The following is an 8,980-nucleotide window of genomic DNA, read 5'->3' as shown; positions in this document are numbered from 1 at the left end:
ACTGCCTTACCGTCTCATACCATTACAGTTTTGCATTTTTAGGTTGGAAACTAAGGGCAGCTCAACAGCCAGGTGCCAGCAGCTCGACCCTCCGTGCCTTGCATGGCAGCTCTGCAGGACGGTGCCACTGCCCCACATCATCCCCATGCACATCCCCCGCTCCAGCAAACACCAGCTGGCCCAGCAGTGCTGAGGAAACAGGTTTTCTTGACCTCCTTGCCCAAGCAGGCCCCTCTTTAACTGCCCAGCCCCCTTGCTGAAGTCAGCAGTGGTTTCTGCTCCACCAGCCAGCGGTCCAGGCAAAACTCACCCTCTCAGACATGCAATTAGTGCCATTCCTCCTAAAGAAGGATCCCTGTTTGCTTAATTAACCCAAAGGTTAACAGGATTACCAGCAACTCTGTGCAACTGTGATACTCCTGAAAAGATTTTGGAAGGGAAGGTGGTGAATCCCTGCTGAAGACACTCTTGCAAAGAGAGCCTGATAACTCAGCCCTGCCTCCTGTATATTTTCCAAAATCTGTGGGAACAAACTGGTAAATACTGCTATCTGGGAAAGAAATGGCAGGAGTGCCAGCTGCCCTGTGTGGCCGCAGCACCCTCTGCTCCTCTCCTGCAGGACCCCAGGTCCAACATCAGGGCACACACTAGGCAGTTGCACAACACTTCTGTCCACAAAGTGGCTGTGTCCAGCTCCCTGGGACATGCCAGACAGTTTCCACAGGGGCATGTTCCTACAATGAGATGCTGGACCATCCCAGAGATGTGGCTGGCTGAGAACAGGAGAAAAAGTGGCTTATTTCCAGAGGCAGGGAGCTGTGGCTCTCATGAGACACTGTGCACACATCCAGGGACGTTCCCCTGCAGTAGCAGAGCCCAGGGATGGGGACAGAGGCAAGACTGTGGCAGAGCTGGTCAAGAAGACCTTGTAGTGAGAGGGGAGGAAGAGTAGAGGAGCACAAGGTGAACCTGGGGGTGAGCCACTGCCAGTCCACTGCCATAAGGGGACACCCAGCTGGGTGCCAAAGGAGCAGGGGGACATCACTGGAGCAGGTCCTGGCAGATGCAGCCAGGGGAGCAGCTCTGAGCCTGTTGCAGAGTGATGCTGTGGATTTTGCTGGACAAAGGGTCACTTTGCAAGTGGCTTTGCTGTGGGCATGGAGCTGCAGGTGGAGCAGGCAGCAGAGGCCAGCAGCCAGAAGGACACAAAGGAGAAGGCAAGGGGAGACACCAAGAAGGGAAAACTTGGGAACCGGCTTCCCGGAGCAGCACCAGCAGTACCAGATGTGGGGCTGGAGCATCTGCTGGAGCAGCTCTCTCTGCTGGATCTGACCCAGGGAGCAGGGACTGAACCTCTTCTCACCCTCCACAGTCCCCAGGCAGCCCAGCTGCACTGGCACAGCCACCCACCACTGCACCCAAGCACTGGAGCTGCTGGAGAGCTGCTCTGGCCAGAAATGAGATTTGGGCATTAAATGAACGGGAAAAGGGTCAGCTCACCAGTGGGTCAAGCTGAACTCTACCACTTGCTGTTCAACCCCTTTCCAGTTAGTTAATTTATGGTAATCATTAAGCCCCTGTCCATGCGGGAAGCTTCACAATAGCTAATTTTTAATCTGTCACCACAACTACACGCTGCTACATGTGTCCTGGTTGAAGCCACCTTCCCATTTAAACACTCTTACAGCCAATATAATTCCCTGCTGATTAATAGTGGTTGTTTTGAAACCACAGAAAAATCTGTTGGCCAACATTCCCTTCCACCCTGTAGTTTTAAAGCAGCATTAAAAGGGAATTAATGGAAATAACACTTTAGAATAACAGCAAAGCTTAGTCTTTATTGGAGACCCTTTGAACTCTAGTTAAATTAATTTCCCTTCTGCTCTTGAGATTTTCAAAGACAGACCTGTCACGAGCCGTGCAAACATCTCACCCTTTAGAGGTCAAGAGCTGAGTATGACCCCAGTGAGCAAATACTGGCCCCAGGACCTGGGAGGGCATCTCCTCCCTACCCCCTCTGGTGACCACCACACCACCAGAGAAACACCTGCCCTGCCCAGGGATCGCTGAGGAGCCCACAGGCACGCTTGACCTTTTGGTGCCTCCTCTCACTCCTAAGAGACAGAGGAATTTGTTTCCTGCTGGCCGGTCAAGATGTTCTCATCAAGATAAAATCCGAGTGGGATGGCTCCTCCCGTCCTCACTCCTGGGCCACCCGGGGCTGGCACAGTCTTGAGGCACGGCTGGACCCTGGCTCTCAAACAACCTCGTCCTTTCCAGTAATTACTGTTTTGCAATGTGGAAAATAATAAAAGTCTTGGGGCTGTTAAGAGGTCTGGGATGAGAAGGGGGGGGAGCAAAAGGCCCAGCTGAGCAGATTTCAAACCCCCTCCTGAGGACTTTTAGACTCCCGTGGCATTTTAATCCTCATTGCATTTCCAGCTGCAGGGATAAAGGAGCAGAAAACATAGGCAGAGATGAGGGGGCTTCAGGACACAGGTCTGGCTGGGGCTGGTCTCAGTGAGGGAGCTCTGGGCTGGGGTGGACAGGAGGATGCAGCAGCGCCCTCCCAGAGCCCCCCAGCATCATCCACTGGGTCCTTGTCCCCACCCTCTGCTCATGTGGGTGCTGTGACACCGGGCAATGTGATGGCAAAGCCCAGCTAAAGTGTGACATGGCTCTAACAGCTCCTGAAAACTGTTGCAAGAATAAGGAAGGAACCAGAAAAATTCTTGCTTCAGATGCTTTGTTAAAAGTTGCGCAAGGTGGAGGGACGTGGCTGCACTCTGTAGGTGTAATCATAGAATCCCAGAGTGGCTGGGGTTGGAAGGGAACTTAAAGCTCATCTAATCCAACCCTCCTGCCACTGACAGGGACCATTTCCACTATCCCAAGTTGCTCCAAGCCCTGTCCAACCTGGCCTAGGACACTTCCAGGGATGGGGAGTCCAGAACCTCTCTTGTTGTTGTACAGCGATCAATGATCAGTAATGATCAGTTAAGTTCTAGGCAAGGTATGGGGAGAAATGGTTTCATTCCGCTGCAATTCCCTTTGAATTTAAGTTCCCTTTGAATTGCAGTGGGAAGAGAAAATGAATTCCTTTTGGGGAGTCTGCTCACTGCCAGGCACTGAGAGTCTCAGCACAGCTGTGTCCACAGCCTTGCAAGACCTGATCTGACGCTCTGCCCTTCCACCTGCACACCTCTGACCACCATCCTCCTCCTCCTGTCATCCACTGCACTCAGCAGGTCCTGCCACACCTCTGCCAGGTGGAACCTGGAGGGACACCACAGCCAGAGAGTGCCAGGGCCACGTGCCAGGGGGAGAGAGAGGCAATGAGCCTTGGAGAAACGCTGGTCATGTGCAAGAGACATCCCTTACCAAAAGGCATCACCTGCTCCTACAACCCCATCCTCCCTCATTTCCAGCCTCACTGGGGACCTCCACTAAAATCTTCCAGGAGCCTGTTCATGCTCAGCTGATCATTCCTGCCTGAGCAATGCTGGAGAAGCACTGGTCCCCAGCTCCACCACAGCTCTGCCCTTGCCTGGCCATGGCCTTCTTGGGCCTGATCCCAACCCACAGACAGATGCCACTCTTCAGCCAGACCTTGGACCTGCCTGGTGGTCCCCAGGCTGTCTCCAACTCAGATCTGTCCCCAGATCTGATCCCAGCCTCAGACCTCCCTCGTCACCACCAGATTCCCAGGAGATCTGGACTCTGAGCTGAGTCCAGCTGTTGTCCAGGGCCAATCCTGCTCACCTTGGATGGAGACTCTGGAGGACAAGGATCAGGCTGGGGTCCCCATTCCTTTGGGAGCAGTCAGTCCTTGCGGTATCCTGGCACGCAGGCAAAAACACAAAGCTCTCCCCTGGTCAGACCAAGGAATGGGGCAACAAGACCCCAACTCTTTGTAGGGCTTTGATCCCATACCTCAATCCATTTCCATCCCATTTTATCCTGGGCCATGGTTTCTTGTATGCAGCAGTAGGATTTTTCCATCAAACCAAACGTTTCTGCTGAGTCCTGGCTCTCACAGGAGTCCCACAGCCCCGTGCTGACATCAACACCATCCTCATAAACAGGTCATGGAGACATAACATGAACAAACAGCAGGAAACGCTTTGTGAAGATCCTGTTACAAACAAGATTTTTGTTTCTTTTGCACATTCTCTGAGGTGGGAAATCCCCGAGAAAAGACCTGGTCTTTAGTCAAGGTCACCAGACTTGTGTAATGACAGCAGGCTTCAGGGAAGTTGGAGCCACCAACCTCTGTGTCCTTCCTTGTCTACCACGAGGAATTCCAGCACAGATTTTCAGAGCACAGCAGCAAACAGCTTCCCTGGGGGAGAGCTTTATACCAAGAGACCCATCAGCTTTTTTCTCCTTAGCATAGTATTTCCATTAGCAACTCTTGCAGGCTCTGGCTGTGACAGAGGACTTAATCAACTAGAGAAGACAAAGAAAGCAGCAGGTTGCATTGGTTTAGCCCCTAAAAGTTAAACTGAGCTGCCTCTCTCATTCCAGGGTGTGGACAGCTTTCAGAGGGTGCTTACAGCAGGGTAAGAGTATATAGACTATATAGAGTATCTCATGTTAAAGGGCACAGGTGGTGGCTCAGAGGTTATTCCCACCTTCAGCAATCCAAGCTGAATTAAAGGATTAACTGCAAGTTGAGCTGTCCTGGGTTTAAGGAGAGACATAGGCACCTGGAGCAGTTCAGGGTTATGTCTGCTGCGCTCACAAATGCCAAAGTACAGGCTGCTCAATTGTCCAGCAGCCACGGTGCAGTTTCTCCTGGTCACAGGTGACCGACCAAAAATAAAAGAGGTGTAAGCAGAAAGGGCACTGGGAGAACACAGAGGATGTGCTGTGGCCAGAGTCCTGTGCCAGGGACATTGTCCCCAGCTGGGGCACCTGGAGTTCGGGACTGTGGCCAGCTCCTGTTCCAGCTCCTGGCAGCACTCAGGGTCTTGGCTTGAGGGGACAAACCAGGGAGCAGTATCCCAACCCAAACCTTGGACATCATCATCTCCTGAAGGATTTCAGTGGGGTGCTGGGTCTGCTCAAGTCATTTTCCTGCATCTGCAATCTTCTTGGCTGACCCAAGACAGGAACTCCAGTTCTTGGGCACAAGACACAGCCCTGCCCCAGGAACAGCACGTACAGCTGGACCTGGGGCTGCTCTTTGAGCTCTAACACATGGCAAGATTCCCAGTTTGGGTTCCCAGTTTGAGGAACTATCCCCTTTTCTTTCTTTTTTCTTTAACTCATCCCTTACTCAGTTCACAGTTGTCAAACTCTCATGTTCATGCACCTCCTTCTCAGAGACTTTGACGGTGAAAGGGAAGGCAGGGGACATCTAGAAGGTCGTGATCTGTAAGATTAGCTGAGGTTAAGGAGCAATGTAAAGGTGGAGAACAGTTTTTTGCACTATCTCCTGGTGTTAGCTGTTCAAAGGAAAATAATTCTCCCAGACTGGCTGAGGAACATCTGGAAAGAGACACCTCCTGCACCAACAGAAGGACAGTGGTCCAAAGGTCTCTGAACAGTGATATCCATTCCCTGGGGTGCAGGGGCGGTTCTGGAGGGGCATCATGCCCAACCCTCCCTGGAGCTACCACCCATGGGAGCACATAGACCACCCCTCAGAGATGGTCTGCAGACTCTGCGAGGCTGGTGGAAACCACCGCAGCTACACAGACACCCAGAGAGTTCTTCCACTCCTTGTGAGCTGCCCTCATATCTGTCATTCATCCTAAGACACTTCAAACCACGTGTAGGTCTGTGGCTTCCCCTTTTTCCCCTTTCAATGCCAAACAGCCTGGAGTGCTCCATTCCCTCTCTCCTGGGGCTCAGTTCCTCATCTCCTCACTTCTCCCCAGCCTGGACCTGCATTCCCATTACTCAGAAATTGCCTTTTCGAAGATGGGATCAACTGATGGGAAGAGGAGACAGCTCCTTTAGGGATGTGGTGTCCCAGCTGATTGTTTGCAACAGTTTCTGCTCCATTCTTCCCTGCTTCCCAGCTGAGCTTTGCTGGGTGAGTATCTCCACACGGATCTGACAGGGGAAGGATGTCTCATGATCTGTGCCAGTAGCAGTAACATGCCCCCCATGCCCGCACACACCTCTTGCTTTGATCCACGCTGTGTGCCATCTGCACTCCCCCAGCCTGGTTTTGCAGGGAATTAGTTGTTTTCCTAAATATCAGCTCTTGCCTCCTTACAGCATCCCAGGGACAGGCACCAAAAAATGCATCGACTCCACCCAGCTCCATGTCTGGTGGGACAGAAGCCCCTCTGAGCAGTCCTGCCAGCTGCCCCAGATCAGGGTATTGCAGAAGATACAGAAGATAACTGTGAGGAAAGCAAATGAGGCAGAAAAGATAGAAATAAAACTTATCCCAGGGAAGCTGTGGCTGCACCATCCCTGGCAGTGTCCAAGGCCAGGTTGGACAGGGCTTGGAGCAACCTGGGATAGTGGAAATGGTCCCTGCCCATGGCAGGGGGTGGAATGGGATGAGCTTTAAGGCCTCTTCCAACCCAAACCATTCTGTGATTCCATGAAAAATGGCCCAGAGGAAGATCATTCCCCTGGCCCATGGCAGAGAAAAGGATCCAAAGCCAAGGCAGCAGAGGTGAGGGGAGCACAAGTTGTAATAGGTGATTCCTGGAACAAAGTTCAACCCACCTGGAGCCTAATGAGTCCCATCTGTGCAATCGGCAGCTGCTTGCTCAGCAAACACTCCTACCCCAGCCCTGCTGCTGCTGCCCCAGCCTCTACAGCATTTTCAGAGAAGGGGATGTTTAAACATCTGCCAAGAACTGGTATTTGGACCACTTATGCAGCTGTGGGGTGCGGCGTGGGGGATATACCTTCACACACAGCCCCAGTGCACCCCATCCCCCTCACTGAACCCACAGCGTATCAGGGAGTCCACCCCCACCTTCTTCAGCTCCTTGGCTTTCTGTAGGACTCTGTCCACTTCCTGTGGGACAAATGTGCCCTCAGACTCCATGGCAAGACAGAGATCTCTCCAGGCCAAAGAGCCAGGTGAGAAGGGACATCAGGGGAGACAGGGCAGGAGGAAGGAATGAAGGCAGCCACGGACCTGGTGCAGGGGCAGAGTGTCTGGGCAAACATGCGGGAAGGAAAAGAGCAGATTGTGCTCCTCTTCCTCACAACATCCACCTCAGTCTGCTCTTCCCTTCTGGCCCCAGAGCCCTACATAGAGCACCCACTCTGCTCCTGAGGCCACAGCTCTCAGTCCCCAGCGCCTGTCATGACTCTGATGAGTTACAGCTCTCCTCACACATAGACTCTGGACCCGAATTTGTCCCTCTGAACCTCCGACCCTCTGCTGCCAACAAGAAATGGCAGCGGCAGCCTTGGCCCGGCACGTAGCGCTGTTTGCACAGCCCTTGCTCAAACACAATGGCCAGAGCTGGCTCTGCAGCCCCACCAGCTGCCACCACCTCCCTCTGCCCGTGGCGAGATCACAGTGGAGCACTGCGCACCTCCGCCTCCGCTTCGGCACCCGCAGGAGCTCACTGTGGCCACCGGGGCCAGGCTCCCCCTGAGGCTCACCTCGTCACTCTCAACTGACCCACACTGCCTCACAGGGCACTGACACCCCAGTTAGGTCAATTACTGGAGTTGGATATGGTAATCAACCATAAGCAGTGGTTTATAGTTAATTAATGAACCATATGGCTAATGGTTTAATTAACCATAAACAATGACAATATCGTACAGTGGGGCTTGGTTGGTCTGGGAAAAGATGACAGTGACTTGGCCAATGTCCAAGCCCTGGATACCCTCTGTGTCAACGCTGTCCTGGAGGCAGGAAGGGATGGGAATGCGGCACGTAGCGCTGTTTGCACAGCCCTTGCTCAAACACAATGGCCAGAGCTGGCTCTGCAGCCCCACCAGGTGCCACGACCTCCCTCTGCCCGTGGCGAGATCACAGTGGAGCACTGCGCACCTCCGCCTCCGCTTCGGCACCCGCAGGAGCTCACTGTGGCCACCGGGGCCAGGCTCCCCCTGAGGCTCACCTCGTCACTCTCAACTGACCCACACTGCCTCACAGGGCACTGACACCCCAGTTAGGTCAATTACTGGAGTTGGATATGGTAATCAACCATAAGCAGTGGTTTATAGTTAATTAATGAACCATATGGCTAATGGTTTAATTAACCATAAACAATGACAATATCGTACAGTGGGGCTTGGTTGGTCTGGGAAAAGATGACAGTGACTTGGCCAATGTCCAAGCCCTGGATACCCTCTGTGTTAACGCTGTCCTGGAGGCAGGAAGGGATGGGAAGGTGGTTTATTGGCAGCCTCGATGCCAGGAGAACCAAGCAGGGAGCTTGGGAGCCTCAGCTGGAGCCTGACCTGCAGCTCCTGCTTGAGCAGACACTCCCCATTGACACCTTGAGCTGTGAACTCCCCTAAAGCAGCACCATCACATAAAAAAGCCTCAAAAATTAGTAAATCATTAAATAGATAAATAAATAAATTGATCCATCAGCAGTCACTGGGTCAACAAAGAACCAATGCCCCTTGTAGGAGAGCTTTGAGTCCAGTCCTGCTGGAGACAGGAGGACAGGCCACCCTTACCTTTTGGGTTCATTATGTGTGCAATGGAGCAGTTGTAGGAGCAGAGCATCAGCTTTTCATTCATAGTTGAGGGTGTCACACACTTTCTTGTGGGAGCTCCAGGGACCAGAGCATGAAGCTGGTGGGACCAGCACAACTCAGACCTGAAGGACTTCCTGCGGGGATTTGACTTAAAATTCCTTCCTTCTTGGGATGAAGATGGTGGTGGTGAAGGAGCCAGGCCACAAAAGACCTGGAAAAGCAAAGGTATGAAGTGAGGCTGTCTGTGAACTTTATCCCCTTTGCAGGTTTCCAAGGCCCCAAAATTAATCTTCTTGCCCTTAAAATATGTCAAGATTCCTCCATTGCAACTGAG

The 8,980-nt window shown here is 52.6% G+C and overlaps 1 long non-coding RNA gene across 2 annotated transcripts in view; it reads right to left on the bottom strand.

Moving 5' to 3' along the window:
* Positions 1 to 4,216, bottom strand: part of LOC108445464 — a 6,246-nt gene extending 2,030 nt beyond the window's left edge. The window contains exons 1-2 of one of the 2 annotated variants that reach the window (XR_001860332.1): positions 3,934 to 4,216; positions 3,763 to 3,839 (exon numbers count right to left, since the gene is read on the bottom strand). This is a non-coding gene — a long non-coding RNA (uncharacterized LOC108445464). The remainder of the gene's footprint in view (positions 1 to 3,762; positions 3,840 to 3,933) is intronic. The other variant, XR_001860331.1, reaches the window with a different exon arrangement.
* Between the last annotated feature and the right edge of the window lie 4,764 nt (positions 4,217 to 8,980).

This window comes from Corvus brachyrhynchos, unplaced genomic scaffold, assembly GCF_000691975.1.
Source record: "Corvus brachyrhynchos isolate BGI_N302 unplaced genomic scaffold, ASM69197v1 scaffold63, whole genome shotgun sequence".
Classification (NCBI taxonomy): domain Eukaryota; kingdom Metazoa; phylum Chordata; class Aves; order Passeriformes; family Corvidae; genus Corvus; species Corvus brachyrhynchos.
The sequence above is the reverse complement of the archived record's forward strand: the minus strand, read 5'-3'. Positions and strand labels throughout refer to the sequence as shown.